We start from the raw sequence: 14,143 nt of genomic DNA, 5'->3' as shown, positions 1-14,143 counted from the left end.
ACTCCTCAGCCCGCGAGCCACAACTACTGAGCCCGTGCGCCTAGAGCCCGTGTTCCGCCGTAAAGAGAAGCCACCGCAATGAGAAGCCCGTGCACCGCAGCGAAGAGTAGCCTCCGCTCGCTGCAACTAGAGAAAGCCTGCACACAGCAAAGAAGACCCAACGCAGCCAAAAATAAGTAAAACAAAAGTCTTAAGAAAAAAAGTAAAGAATTCTCATTGTTGTGCAACCATCCCGACTGTCCGTCTCCAGAATGTTTTCATGCTGTCAAACTGAAACTCTGTCCCCAGTAAACACTGACTCCCCATCGCCCCCAGCCCCTGACACCCACCCTTCCCCTTTCTGTGTCCATGTATTTGACCCCTCTGGGGATGTCACCGAAGTGGAATCATGTAACATTTGTCCATTTGTATCTGGCCTATCCACTTAGCATAATGTCTTCAAGTGTCATCCGTGTGGTAGCCTGTGTCAAAATTTCCTTCCTAGACCCCAAAGCCAGTGTGGACAGTACACAGTGAGTGAGAAGGAAATAAAACCCTGGGTCTGAAGAAGTTCAGATGTATGCCAAGTGCAGTGGGAAAGCAGTGAATGAGAGGTGTCGTGATCCAGTTTGCACTGAAAGGGAAACAATTGATGTTGGCTGCTGTAGAAATGGATGGGGTGGGGATTCAGCAAGAGTGGAAGTCGGGAGACCCAGATACGGTTAGGAATTTGGCGTGGTAGTGCAGGAAGACGATGTCTGAGAAGATGGAGAGAAGTCAACAGGTTCCATATATTCGGAGGGAGACTCAGCAGGCCTCATCGGGGGATCAGACTAGGGGGAGAGAGTGGGGCGGTATTTCTGTTTACTGTGTGTGCATGTGTGTGCTTATGCCTCTACTGCTGAGACTTAACTGTTTCTACAAAGAAACACTAACCTTTCCTCTTACAAGTGGAATTGTTGAATTTTCACTGTTTATACAAAGAAATGTCAAACAATCATTGAAAAATACCTAAATCCTCTTTCTATCAATTAGAAACTTTCCTTCCTGTTTGTGGATGAATAATATCTGTTGTATGAATACACACACTACATTTTCTTTATCCATTCATCTGTCAATGAACGCTTGGGTTGTTTCCACATTTTGGCTCTGAATCTTGCTTTTGAATTATTGTTTGGACTTTGATGAGAAGTATCTCTGTTGTTCAGGATGTGCCCAGAGTTTTAGTTTGTCTTTTGATCACTTACATATTTCTAATTAGCCCAAGCAATGCATACGTAGAGTCAGATCAATTCATCCAAGGTGCAGGGACTGAGTGTCCCTTTGGTTTGCACTCGTGGACTTTCTGAGATGTTCTAGGTCTCAGAGGCCATGCAAAGAGCGTCTGAGGTCCTCCAGAGCTGCCACAGCCCGGCTCTCCTCAGGGCCCGCACTGCTGGGAAAAGCACTGCTGCTTGAGGACCTGTGTCCCTCTGCTGTAGACGTTCCATCGTTAGGAGGCAAATGAGTTCAGATTTGCATTCATCGTGCTTTCAACCATCACCGCTGATTGGGTCCTTGTATAACAGAACAGAAGTTCACTCTCCCTCTTGGTTAAGAGGCTTTCAAATCTTAGAAGGTTGGTATTCTGTCCCCGTGAAAATTTCTCTTGTATACTGTGAAATAACCTGATTACTTTATCCAGTCATCAGATCTGGATTTGCATAATCCCACCCAACCTCACCTTGTCCAAATGTGCTAAAGTCGGGTGGGACCCATCTTAAGATGTGTTGGTATGTTGTCCAAAAGGCGTAAACAGCCCAGATCGAATCTGATGTTGTAAGTGAGCAGGACCTTGTGGGGCCTTCCTGGGACGGATTCTCCCCATGTCTTCTGCCTGCTTCTTGTCTTTAGAAAATTTTAGCCTCCTAGCCTTCCCTGAGTTCGAAACGGACAATTTAATCAGAGAAGGGAGAAAGTGCAAAAAGAAAGGAAAAGAGTCCAAAACGACCAAATAATACTAGTGTAGCCGTTAAACAAAGTCAAGGACCTTTCCTTCTTCCTCAAGGGCTGTAGATACTGTTCTGAGCCTCGTCCTTGGAGCTGTTTTGCAGACTGAAGCCCCCAGCAGGTGGAAGAAGTGAACTGCATGCTGCCCACAAGCACGTAGACCCCAGACCAGCCGGAACCAGAAGGTTGATGATGTTGACCTCAAATTACGTCACCACCAACCAATCGGAAGAATGTCCACAAGCTGACCACACACCCCTCAACCTCCCCTCCTTCACCCCACTCCTTTGTAATTCACTTTAAACATTTTTTAAATTTTATTTTGGGACTATAGTTGGTTTACAATGTTGTGTTAGTTTCCGGTGTACAGCAAAGGGATTCAGTTATATGTACACAGATACCTTTTCTTTTTCAGATTGTTTTCCCATTTAGGTTATTACAAAATTTTGTTTTTTCTCGTCGCGCTGTGTGGCTTGTAGGATCTCAGTTCCCTGACCAGGTATTGAACCCGGGCCACGACCGTGAAAGACCAGAATCGTAAGCTCTGCGCCAGCAGGGGACTCCCTGGGTTAGTAGAGAATATTGAGTAGAGGTCCCTGTGCTATACAGGAGGCCCTCGTTGATTGCCTATTTTATATATAGTTGTGTGTGTACATTAGTCCCAACCTCCTGATCTATTCCTCTCCCCCACCTTTCCCCTTTGGTAACCATAAGTTTGTTTTCTATGTCTGTGAGTCTGTTTCTGTTTTGTAAAGAAGTTCATGGGTATCATTGTTTTAGATCCCACATAGAAGTGATATCATATGGTATTTGTCTTTCTCTGTCTGACTTCCTTCCCTTAGTATGATAATCTCTAGGTCCATCCATGTTGCTGCAAATGGCATCATCTCATTCTTTTTTATGGCTGAGTAGTATTCCATTGCATGTATGTACCACGTCTTCCTTATCCATTCCTCTGGCGATGGACGTTTAAGTTGCTCCCATGTCTTGGCTATTGCAAATAGTACTGCTATACATATTGGGGTGCATGTGTCTTCTTGAATTATGGTTTTCTCTGGGTCTGTGCCCAGGAGTGTGATTGCTGGGTCGTACGGTAGCTCTAGCTTTAGTGTTTTGAGGAACCTCCACACTGTTCTCCATAGTGGCAGCACCAGTGTACATTCCCACCAACAGCCTCACCCCATCTGTAAACACCTTTCCCTGAAAGCCATTGGGGAGTGGGGGCCTTCTGAGCCCTAGATACCTGGACCCCTTGCTTGTTGCCCTGCCATAAACGCGGCACTTTCCTTCACCGTGACCCGGTGTCAGTAGATTGGCTTTAGTGCGTGCGGGCGAGTGGACCCAAGTTTGGTTCAGTAACAGCGTGTTTGCAGACAAGCAAAACTATCACCTCTCCTCCTCTCTTTTCCTCCTGTGGATGCAGTTTAATATAACAACGGCTGTAGCTCTAGTACAGAAATATCAGTAGAGTGAAGCAGAAGTGCTTTGTCAATACAATCCTTTCGGCATGAGAGTCACGTGGAGAAAACATTACAACACAGATGCCTGGACCCAGCCTCACATATTCTAATTCCACAGCACTGAGCTAGGGCCTAATTTTAACTTTCTCAATTGACATGCTTCAGATTTGGAAATCTCTGGGTGGGACGTGCCACCCAGGCTGGTGCAGTAGGGGGGCTTCAAGGCATCGTTGAATGAAATAAGAAGGAGGGAGGTGACCCGTGACCTGGATTTCACCCAGGCATCCTGTGGCAGGGCTGTGGCCAGGCCATGGGTCCACAGCTGAGCGGACGTCTGTGTCAGCCTCCAATCCTCCTGCCAACGCGTCCGTGACAACCCCTCCAGCAGCCCGGTGCTGCCGTGGATAAGCAGCCCTGGGATCAGAGTTAAGCCCAGGCACCTACCTGGTACATGCATAGTGCATGTGCTGGTGAGGAAACCGCCCTCTCCACCGGGAAGCCTGGAGCACATCCTCCCGTACGGCCCTCAGAGGGGACCAACCCTGCTGACACCTTGATCTCAGACTTCCAACCTGCGTAAATGTCGGACAGTGCATTTGTGTTGCTTAAGCCCGCCAGTTTGTCGTACTTGGTGACGCAGCCCAAGCAAGCTGCTACGACCTGTATTTTGAATAAGAAGGAATTCACATGTGACGGTCGCTTTCCTGCTTCCCCTGCCTTTATTTTTTTATTTCTATTTTTTAAAAAATATTTATTTCTCTTAGGCTGCGTCGTGTCTTAGTTGCGGCACACGGTCCTAATTGCCCCGTGGCGTGTGGGATATTAGCTCCCGGACCAGGGTTCCCGGGCTTCGAACCCGCGTCCCCTGCATTAGAAGGCGGATTCGTTACCACTGGAACACCAGGGAAGTCCCTCCCCTGCCTTCAAATTAAGACGTGTCGCTGAACTTCAAAGAAGAACCTGTCCTTTTCTGTTAGATTACAAACTTGAGTTTTCTTCTTAAACGTTGCGTTTCCCGGTTGTGGTAGATGAGTTAGTGTTGAAAAAAATGGCTGAGAGACTTTAAGAGGAAAAGGATTTTACAAATTCTGAATATGGGTGCCAGTTATCGTCATAAAATTGCTATGTTAAGAGACCAAAAATAAACAGGAGAAAACACAGGTAAGTACTTAGGAAATGCATGATGGGAAAGGCTTCTTCAAGTACAGTGTCAAAGCAGATGAAAAGTATGAAGTGAAAGTGAAGGATTTGAACACAACATACTTTTTTAAGTGTGTGTATAAGAGAATGTGAGAGTAAAAAGTTAAAAAGATAAAGAACAGGGATTGACAGATACGCAGTTGTATATGTAAAATAGATAAACAGTGATGACCTAGTGTGTAGCACAGGGAACTATGTTCAATACCTTGTAATAACCCATAATGGAAAAGAGGCTGAAAAAGAATACATATATTCTTACATAAATACATGTAACCGAATCGCTTTGCTGTACACCTGAAACCTTGCAAACCAACTATACTTCAGTAGAAATAGAGAACTGACAAAATAGGGGAAATATCTGTAGTTAATAGAGATGCAGATACACAAGCAGAAAGCTTTGTTTTGTAAATATCCATATATATGAAGAGATCCTAAGGAAACCAAACGAAAAGGTGGCCGTTGCTGCTTCTGGTCAAGGTGCAGTCGCAGGGTCCAGGTTTACCCTCCTAGCTTAAAACAGCTTTAAAAAGGGGGAAATGTATGAAATGACGGCTTTTCGCCTTTTGGAGAGAGGGGTGAGTCGTGAGGGACATCAGCTCACTTCTAGACATCCCATTCATTGGGATGACTCCGTACTTATTCCCTTTTTTAGAGCATTTCCTCAAGACAACTGGTAATAGAAATACTTCCAGAGAGTGTCCAGGGCAAAGTACAGGGCAGGGGGCTGGGGAGCCCAGCATGTCCCTGGGCTGAAGGGATAGAGTGAGGTGTTGAGGTGGGCACAGCAGCTGGGGTTCACAGGCCACCCCAGTGTTCTGCTGAGACCCGGTCGGTGCACGTGGGTGAGCTGAGAACTGGAGGCCTGGTGGCGGGCTGATGGGCGCGCTGCCCACTCACAGTGCTTCCGAGCAAGGTACTCCGTGTAGCTGACGTCTTTACGTGGTGAAAATGGAAAAGGCGAGAAATGCGCCCTGGAGGTTTGCCAGGCTCAGGCTCAGAGCAGGCGTGGTCGCTGTCATTCACACACAGGCAGCATTTCATCGGTGAGATTTCAGGCAGAGGCCACAGTCAACAGCAGCAAGAACTGGAAAAGACCATTCCTGGCTCTAAACAGCCACTTCCAAGAGCAATTTTGGAGAAGCACGCATTTTGTGCAGCATCAATGTAATGTGGCAGTTCAGCTGGGGAAATCAGGAATGGGTTATGTGCTTATTCATTTGGACGAATCATCACTTCTTATTTCCGTTTTTAGAGGATTTCCTCAAAACGCTTGTAATATAAATAGTTCATCTGTCCCTTTAGTAAGTATCTAAATCTTTTTAAAAGCTAAATCAGTCTCTTGCCAGCATTACAACCCAGGAATGTCTTTGTTAAGGACCTGAGAGCTATCTTCTTTATCTCTGTCACCGGGGGAGTTTAGGCTAGGTGGTAGGCACTTTGCTCTGAGCTGTAAGTACCTGCTTATCCTAGAGATAGGAGCAGTGGTCTTTCTCCTTTGGATAAAGGGTATTAACTAGCATGGACAGCCACCGAGATTACCAGGTGAATTTAGGATATACTCTGAAAGAATGTATGCCATTTTTATGGTGGTGTCAAGTCTTTTCACATGAGACAAGTTCCCGTTTATCTTGAGAACATGTATGCAACAGATTTTATCTGCTGAGCTATAAAAAAAAAAAAGGTGAGGTTGATTTCATTTGCACAAACATTAGTGCTTCGCCTGTGGTGCACAACAGTCTGGTTTAATGGTTGTTCAACAGTAAAACCGTTTTCTTTACGTCTGCATTTGTGGAGAGGATTTTCTCGGTTGGTGGGAGATTTTTCTTTTATTTTGTTTGTTAATTACTTACTTACTTAATTAATGGGACTGCACTGCGCAGCATGCGGGATCTTAGTTCCCCAACCAGGAATCAAACGCGTACCCCCTGCAGTGGAACCTAGGAGTCTTAACCACTGTACCGCCAGGGAAGTCCCTGGAGATTTTATTTTTAACTTTTCCCCTAGCAGCTTTTAAGGAACAGTTGGCCAAAAACACAGTTATATTATTTCACCCCCCAAATAGTGATAAATCATTACCCTTATGATTCCATTTTTGAAAAATGATATTTTTACCTCACATAAACGGTATCCTCTTTAAGAGGTAAGATCCCTGGTATCTGATCTTCGTACAGTTTTTATCGTGTTGGCTGTGTAAACAGCTACAATTTCTATTTTCTTTTCTTTCCGTGGGCAATATTAGTTTGTATCATGGCTGGGCATTTATTGTATCCTAGGATTTGAAGGAAAGTTGTAGCGTTTCAGTTAAGCGAACATGATACACTCCTTCCCCTCTCCTGGCGGTGGGGGAATCTCAGATGTAACCCGAAATGTCTCAGGGCAGGAAAAGGACCAGGGACCCTGGAGGCCATCACACAGCCCCCGCTTGAGGCCACAGCTTTCCTTGATCCCTAACAGGAGTTAAGACAAATGGGCAATTGAGTCCCTGGTCCAGACGGCCCACCGTCGCAGCCCAGCAGCTCTTCACGGCCAGATGACTTGAAGACATTTAAGTCGCTCACTAACTGGACGGCGCGGAGACTTCTGGGAAATAGAGTCCTGGCACTTGTCCCGCTCCCCGGTCGGGCTTTGGCAGGCGGACTTCCGGCGTCCTCCTGCGCAGGTGCGCCTCACGGTTTGTGCGTGTTGGCGCAACGCCGCGCCGCCGTCGCTTCCTGTGTGTGCCCTGGTGTCCGCTGGTCGTGGTTCCCTCGACTTGGCCTGTTGTGGGCGAGCATTTCGGGGCCTGCGGGGCTGGGCGCCGTCCGTCCCGGCCGGCAGCCAGCGCGAGCGAGTTGTTCGGGTGAGGGTTCGCGCAGGCCGGGCGGAGGCTGGAAGTGGGACCCCCGAGCTCGAGCTGCGGAGCCCGCGACCTGGGCCGGAGTGGCCGAGCGGCCGGCGGCGGTGCAGTGCCCGACCGTCTGCAGCGCGCGGCATAGCGAATTTCCGGGAGAGCCGTGGGCCTGAAGGGAGTTTGTGCCGTAGGCCCAGAGCCGGCTCCTCGGTCCCAGTGGCTTCGGGAGGCGCAGCGGAGGGACCCGAGAGAGGAGCGCGCCGGAGGAGCAGCCCCCGGACCGGAGCCTCGGGAGCCCGGGGCCTGTCAGCTAGTCTCGACGGGGTAGGTGTTGCGTCTGCGGGCCTGCAGGCGGTTGTGGACCCTGCGGCCCTTGGAGAGCGGGGCTTCGGGTAGCCCGCCCCGGGCCCCGCGGGAGAGCGACCGGGAAGGTTTGAGCGCCTCCCCGACGTGGATGGGCCGGGCTGGAGGGCAGGGCCGGCTGCTCCGGATGGGGCTCCCCTGGGACTTGTGAGCTCCGGGGGTCCTGGGGGAGCAGGGGCGGGACGTGCCGCGTCCATTCCTCGGTCCAACCGCGATCCTCCTCGTCTTCCTCCTCCTGTCGCCGTCTGGGCATCTCGCACGTGTCTCTCAAAGCGCGTTAGCACATTGGTTGTCTAAGCTAAGTGTCCGCTGCCGCCCTGGGTTGTGCCCTGTGGAATCGCACAGTGTAGTTAGTGCTGGATGAGTCTGCAAGGCTTCTGTCCTGCTGCCTCGCTTGAGGAAGGAAGAGATTGTGCCTGAGAAGGGAGATGACTTGTCCTAGATCCTCACCGGGTGTGCACGTGGGGTCGCTAACAGGACTCCGAACTCCTAGGGCAGGTGTTCTGTCCACTTAAAGTCAGTTGTAATGAAAGAGTTTTTTGAGCGTCGCACTGAAGTTTGTAAAGTTTGTACAAATAATTGAAAGACTGAAACGCACCTGTGTCCTTTTATTCCGGGTATGCTGTGGATTTCCTGATCTAAGTTGTTAACAGACTTAGAATAGATAAACTATAAGCGTTTTTTAATTTCATATTTATTGACGGATGTTTATTTTAATAGGACTCAATGTACACTCGCTACTGAAAAAAAAGTATCCCCTCAGGTACCCCAGCCACGTGGGAGTTACAGACCTGAGGGTGGTTGCTCCCTCCTCATTCTAACAGGCCCTTCTGAAGATGAAATGGCGGGTCTCCCACAGGTGTCTCTTGTGGAGCGCGGGGCGGGTGCTCGTGCAACCCCGAGCCGCTTCAGTCGTAGCTTCACTGCCTGCGTTTTCCTTCTGCAGGTCCGCCTCCACTGTCACAGTCCTGCACGTTGTTCCAAGAGCAGCGGAAAATGAATCAGCCCCTGGTGAGTTTTGCTGTTTACTTATTTACCTGCTGCTGTTCTTTTGTGATAACACCTTGGGAGGCGAATAGTTCAAACTGTGAAATGGGAAAGTAGGAGTAGGGAAAAGATGTGGTTCGACAAAGCGTAGAGGAGCAGGTCAGTACCAAGTGTTTCTGGCAAGTTCCACGTGTAGATCCCACGATCCTCTTATAGACACAGTACAAGCCTCGTGTTCTTGACATCTGTGGCAAAACGCCATCCCTTGCTTGACTTACATTGTCCTGCCGAAGCACTTTTGTTCTCAGGCGTTAAAGGTTTCCTTGAGGATCCCGCTGTAGGCCGCTAGCCTTCCTGAGCCACAGCCCCTAACGTGTTGACATCGGTGCCTTCCTGTCCTTCCCGTAAGCCGAGATCATGCCTTCCAGGGAGCACTCAGGGCATAGAACTTTTCTGTTCATTGGAACACCGTTGTCACATAGGTACATTGTTTTCAGTGCTCAGTCCACGGATGCAATGAGGAGGATCTGGAAGCACAGCCTTGTCCCCCTTCCAGTAAATTTCCCTCTTTGTCACTTACAATCTAACAGGGTCGCGTTACACACCATGTAGTGATGTCTGTGGCAAAGATTCTGTGTTTCCCAGCTGTATTGTATCGTTCCGCCTGCGGTCTTGGTTCTGCCCCTCCCCGGAACCTGATCCGGTTGAGGTGACCTGGCATCCAGCATACAAACCAGTGGAGATTTGCCAGTTGTCACCTCAGACCACTGTCGCCTTCCCATCTGCAAAGTCTGCTGTGTTGGTTTCTGTGACAGATCTCTCCTTGCTCTCTTCCTGACTGATTTCTTCCTGCCCCCCCTTTGTGTGTTGTGTTTTCACTCTTGGTTCATGACTCTTCAACCTGTCTGACTTCACCTTGTGGTGCTTTTCACTTCCAGCTCTGTCAGTTCTCCCAGCTGGACCAGATAGATGCCTCTGTCCAGCCACTTGCCAGCATCTCTGTGGAGTTTGTCCAAAGGGCACCTCAAATTGCTAGATCCAGTAGATTCAAGAATGACTATTTACAGCTCCCCCGCCCCTTGCCTTGTCCTTTTGTCCCTGGCGGCTCATCGTTGCATCGTCTAGCCTGTCACCCTACCCAGAAAAATGGGTTCATTCTAAAGTGCTTCTCCAGCCTCTGTTACCACGTTGTAGTATTAGGCTTGTTAATGTCGTAGTCTAAATGGTTTTTATTCGTTCCCCTTCATCCCGTACTTGCTACCATTAAAATAGCTTACCTTTTCATTTCTGTAGTTACGGAAACTTTTTTTCTGTGCTGCTCTTTCCTTCGGCTGCTCAAGTGTATTGTGCACGCTGAGTATTTCTCCTAGAATATTAATCACAGCATTTTGTCTGCATATGGGAAGCACTTCAGAGGTTCCCTGGGTGACTGGACAAACGAGGTAGCCGTTCTATGGAACCATCGAGCCCAGCACTGGGGGGAGGTCGTACCTCGCTGATGATGCGTTTGGATGGATCTGTGGGGTAAAATCCTGATCGGAGACGCTTAGGAGAGAGGAGTGGGAGAACTGGGTTTGTTCTGTTTCTAACTTTTTCAGGACGTTTTGCTGTGACGGGGAAAAGAGAAATTGGACAGTAGCTGGAGTAGGAGCTGAGGTCCGGGGAGGATGTTGTGTTGTGTTGTGTTGTGTTTTGACGGGAGAAATAAGAGTGGGAATGATCCAGTAGATGCGTGTGGGGGAGGGGAGAGCTTCTGCCCGGGGTGCTGGAGTGGGGAGGGGATGGCAGAGCTGGGTTGCAGGTGGGGAAGCCCTCCGATGGCTTCTCTGTTCTCAGGGAAGCAGCTCCTCAGCTGAGGGTGAGGGTGAAGTTGGGGGTTTGAGGAGAAAGCAGAGCTCTGGGGCCCAGCTCCATGGTGACCGTCAGCACACACAGTTCAGCCAGCTGGGAAGACTGTACTTGCCTTGTCTGCCTGAAGAGCCATCTCCTCTCTTACATGTGGGAGGAATTACTCTTTGGGGAGCCTATGTAATTACACGGGTGCTTCTCAGCTCAAAGCGAATTGAGTGCCAGTTCTGGCCACGGAGACTTTGCTCTGCTGGTGGAAGGGTCCCCAGACGACGTGTCCTGCTTCCCTGGCTCTTGGCCTCGGGGACCCTTCACGCCATCTAGTGTCGTGTCTTTTATCTTAGACATAAACGTCAGATGTCTTCAGGTTCTGCATGTGATCTTGAGCAATTCTCTGCTTCCAGGAGCTTCTATTCTCCTCGGGAAAGGCACTTCACAGACGTAATTACGGGAGAGGACGGGAATCCTGCCCGTCGATACGTCGGGAACTCCAGAGTGCTGACACAGCAGAGCCTGCTTTTATTTACTTATCTATGTGTTTTCATTTTTGTTTCTTTACTTATTAATTTATTCACTTCTGGCTGCATTGGGTCTCTGTTGCTGCGCGCAGGCGTTCGTCTGTAGTTGCGGTGAGCGGGGGCTACTCTTTGTGGCGGTGCGCGGGCTTCTCATTGCGGTGGCTTCTCTTATTGCAGACCGTGGCTTCTAGGCATGCAGGCTTCAGTAGTTGTGGGCCGTGGGCTCAGTACTTGTAGCGTGCGGGCTGTGGAGCGCAGACTGAGTAGTTGTGGCTCACGGGCTTAGTTGCTCCGCAGCATGTGGGATCTTCCCGGACCAGGGTTCGAACCCGTGTGCCCACCATTGGCAGGCGGATTCTTACCCACTGCGCCACCAGGGAAGCCCGAGAGCCTGGTTATAAATGCATCGTCAGAGCACGTGGCTCAGTGACTTGGGGAAGGGTGACGGGCCTCAAGTGACCAGGACTTGGGTAGCTGCAGAGGTTGGCGAGGCTCTCAGAGCAGTGTGAGGTGGACTGGATGAGGCTCCTGAGGTGCTGGTAAGGACCTCCTTCCTTAGGATGTGGGCCTCCCGTCAGGAACAGCGGGACGTGGATGCAGGCAGACCCTGAGGTTGACTGAAGAGCCTCCCCCCTGTGCTGGTTTTTGTTTCATCCTGTGGAGAAACTGAAACCTTGTAATCGGGACAGTGAGTCATCTGATCTAAAGATGTCATGTGTAGAGACCGTGGACGGCATGAAACACGGGGTGGGGTGCGGTGGGTCAAGTCAGGGGGACTCTGGGCTCCAGCGCGCTGCCCGACAGGAAGGGGCTAGGCCGCGGCGTGTTCCCGCTGGTCCTAGGCCCCGGTAAGCAGTATGGACGTTCCCTTGGGGTTTTTCTGAATCGTGAATGAGGTTGAGAGTATTTTCACATGCTTAGAAGCTGTTTCTTCTTTTTAATGGATAGACGGTTTTTAGAGCAGTTTTAGGGTTCCAGGAGAATCGAGCAGACAGCAGTTTCCTATGCCCGTCCCTCTGGGTTCCCTCCCTTGATAACCTCTCAGGGCTGTGTGGCGCGTCATCTCAGTGATGGATCAGCATTGACCCCTGATTCTCCCGTGGAGTCTGTAGTTTATATTAAGGCTCCCTCTCTGTGTCCTACTGCCCAGGTTTGGACAAGTGTGATGACCTGCAGCCACCACTGCAGTGCTACCCAGAAGCACTTCACTGCCCGAAACATCCGTGCCGGTCACCTGTTCATCCCCCCCAGTGTCCCCGAGCCCCCGACAGCTGCTGATCTTGTTACTGTCTGTGTATTTTTGCCCTTTCCAGAATGTCACGTAGTTGGAATCCTTCTGTCTGTGGTCTTTTCAGACTGGTGTATTGCTGTTTTTATATGAAGGGCCTGTCATGTGCATTGCCCGTCTTCCTGCCCCAATACTGTCTTGTTTTGTTTTGTTTCGTTCTGTTTTGTTTTCCTTGTCTTACTGGCTTTCAGAGTCGTGTTAAATGTTTCTAAATTTTTCCAGTTGGGGTCATGTTAGTAAACATTGTTTTCCAAAGTTTATTGTCTTTTTCCTGTATTTTCCAGCATTGCTATGTAATTCATTACTTTTTTTTTTTTACTTTGAGAGGTTGAATACTATGCATTTCAAAAGTTTCTAGAAATCAGCACGTTTGTGTGGGTAAGAGTCCTAGTTGAAGAGCACCCTCCTTGGTCAGTACTGAGGTGCAGCTTCTTTGCGGGCAGAGGCGCGTGATGGGGGAGGAATGCGTCGGTCTCGTGGTTCCCTTTCTGCTGGGTCTCAGTTCCCCTTTCTGGTTCTGGGCAGTGCATCAGCCACTCTCCTGGGACAGGCCAGGCAGGTGGGATCCTCGCTTCCTGGCTGTGGAGGCTGTGTGTGTCTGGGAACACCTTTCTTTTTCCCTGAGGAGCGAGAGGACCTTTTTGGTTGTGGAGCAGCGTCCTAGGACTGCGGCCCCTGGGCCCCCGCTGTTGTGTGTCATTTGGGCCCCAGCCATGCATGGGAGATCTCTGACACAGGGACGCAGCTGTTAAAGCCGCGTCACGGCTTTAACAGCCTGTCACGTACAATCCTCTGAGGAATACTCCTTTTCTCTAATGGAATTCCAGTGCTTAAGCTTTCTAGCCACTCATGAAAAGAATCTCAGAAAGGAAAGGAGACCCGTCCTCTCTGCCACCAAGCAGGGGAGTGAGCCGACACTGTGAACGTAACGCTGAGAAAGTGGCTTGTGGGAAATGTGTAACCAGTTCTGAGTTGTGGGATTCCAAGGCTGTCTGTGTGGAATCTTACTGTACCAAGTGGTCTTTTAAGACACATACATCGTGGGTTGTTCCCTTGTGTTTTGAAACGGACCTAAAACCCCTCAGTATTTGCAGTTCTGATTGCTTTCTTAATTTGTTATCCAGGTTTCCTGACATCCATTTTTTTAAGTTTAAAGTGCAGTTTTCTCCTCTTCCCTTTACATAAAAGTGAACGTGGGCAAGCCACTTAACCCATCACCAAATAGAAAATCATCTGGAACATTCACATGAATGCAGTTTTCAAGCAGCAACAGTGCATATATTTTTATGCCCGTTACCAGTGAAAACTATAATGTTTTCTTATTGTGCTGTTTTTTTCTCATCCGGCAAAATTACAAGCAATTAGAAAAGCCCCACAGATCACACATTTTGTGAAATTACAAATGCAGAACCGGAAAGGAGAATAAGGTTGCGTGATTCTACTTACGCTTTAAAATGAGAGTAGTTCATGGTCTGATCCCTCACTCTCTTGCATTTGGTAATAATTTTCAGTGTGTGAACGTGTGGGCCCCCAGTCTTCATCCGGGCAGCCACAGGTGTGACCAGTGACGCCTGAATGGAATATGGGCAGAGCTTCTGGAAGACTTGCTGTCGATTTCTGAGACAGGCTTCTCGAGGCTGAGCCGAGGCAGTTCTGCACAGACGCTCGTCTGCCTTGGGCG

The 14,143-nt window shown here is 49.3% G+C and overlaps 1 protein-coding gene across 8 annotated transcripts in view; it reads left to right on the top strand.

Moving 5' to 3' along the window:
* ZNF12 (zinc finger protein 12) overlaps positions 1-14,143 on the top strand; it is a 138,983-nt gene that overhangs the window by 85,863 nt on the left and 38,977 nt on the right. For 5 of the 8 annotated variants that reach the window (XM_060122417.1, XM_060122421.1, XM_060122422.1 and 2 more), the window contains 3 exons: positions 7,083-7,287; positions 7,650-7,782; positions 8,768-8,832. The gene's annotated coding sequence lies outside the window, so the exon portion shown is untranslated. Of the gene's footprint in view, positions 1-7,082; positions 7,288-7,333; positions 7,474-7,649; positions 7,783-8,767; positions 8,833-14,143 lie in introns of those variants that run through there. The other 3 variants (XM_060122428.1, XM_060122420.1, XM_060122429.1) reach the window with 2 other exon arrangements.

This window comes from Lagenorhynchus albirostris, chromosome 15 (genome assembly GCF_949774975.1).
Source record: "Lagenorhynchus albirostris chromosome 15, mLagAlb1.1, whole genome shotgun sequence".
NCBI classification, from domain to species: domain Eukaryota; kingdom Metazoa; phylum Chordata; class Mammalia; order Artiodactyla; family Delphinidae; genus Lagenorhynchus; species Lagenorhynchus albirostris.
Note: the sequence above shows the minus strand (reverse complement) of the source record. Positions and strands in the feature narration are given on the sequence as shown.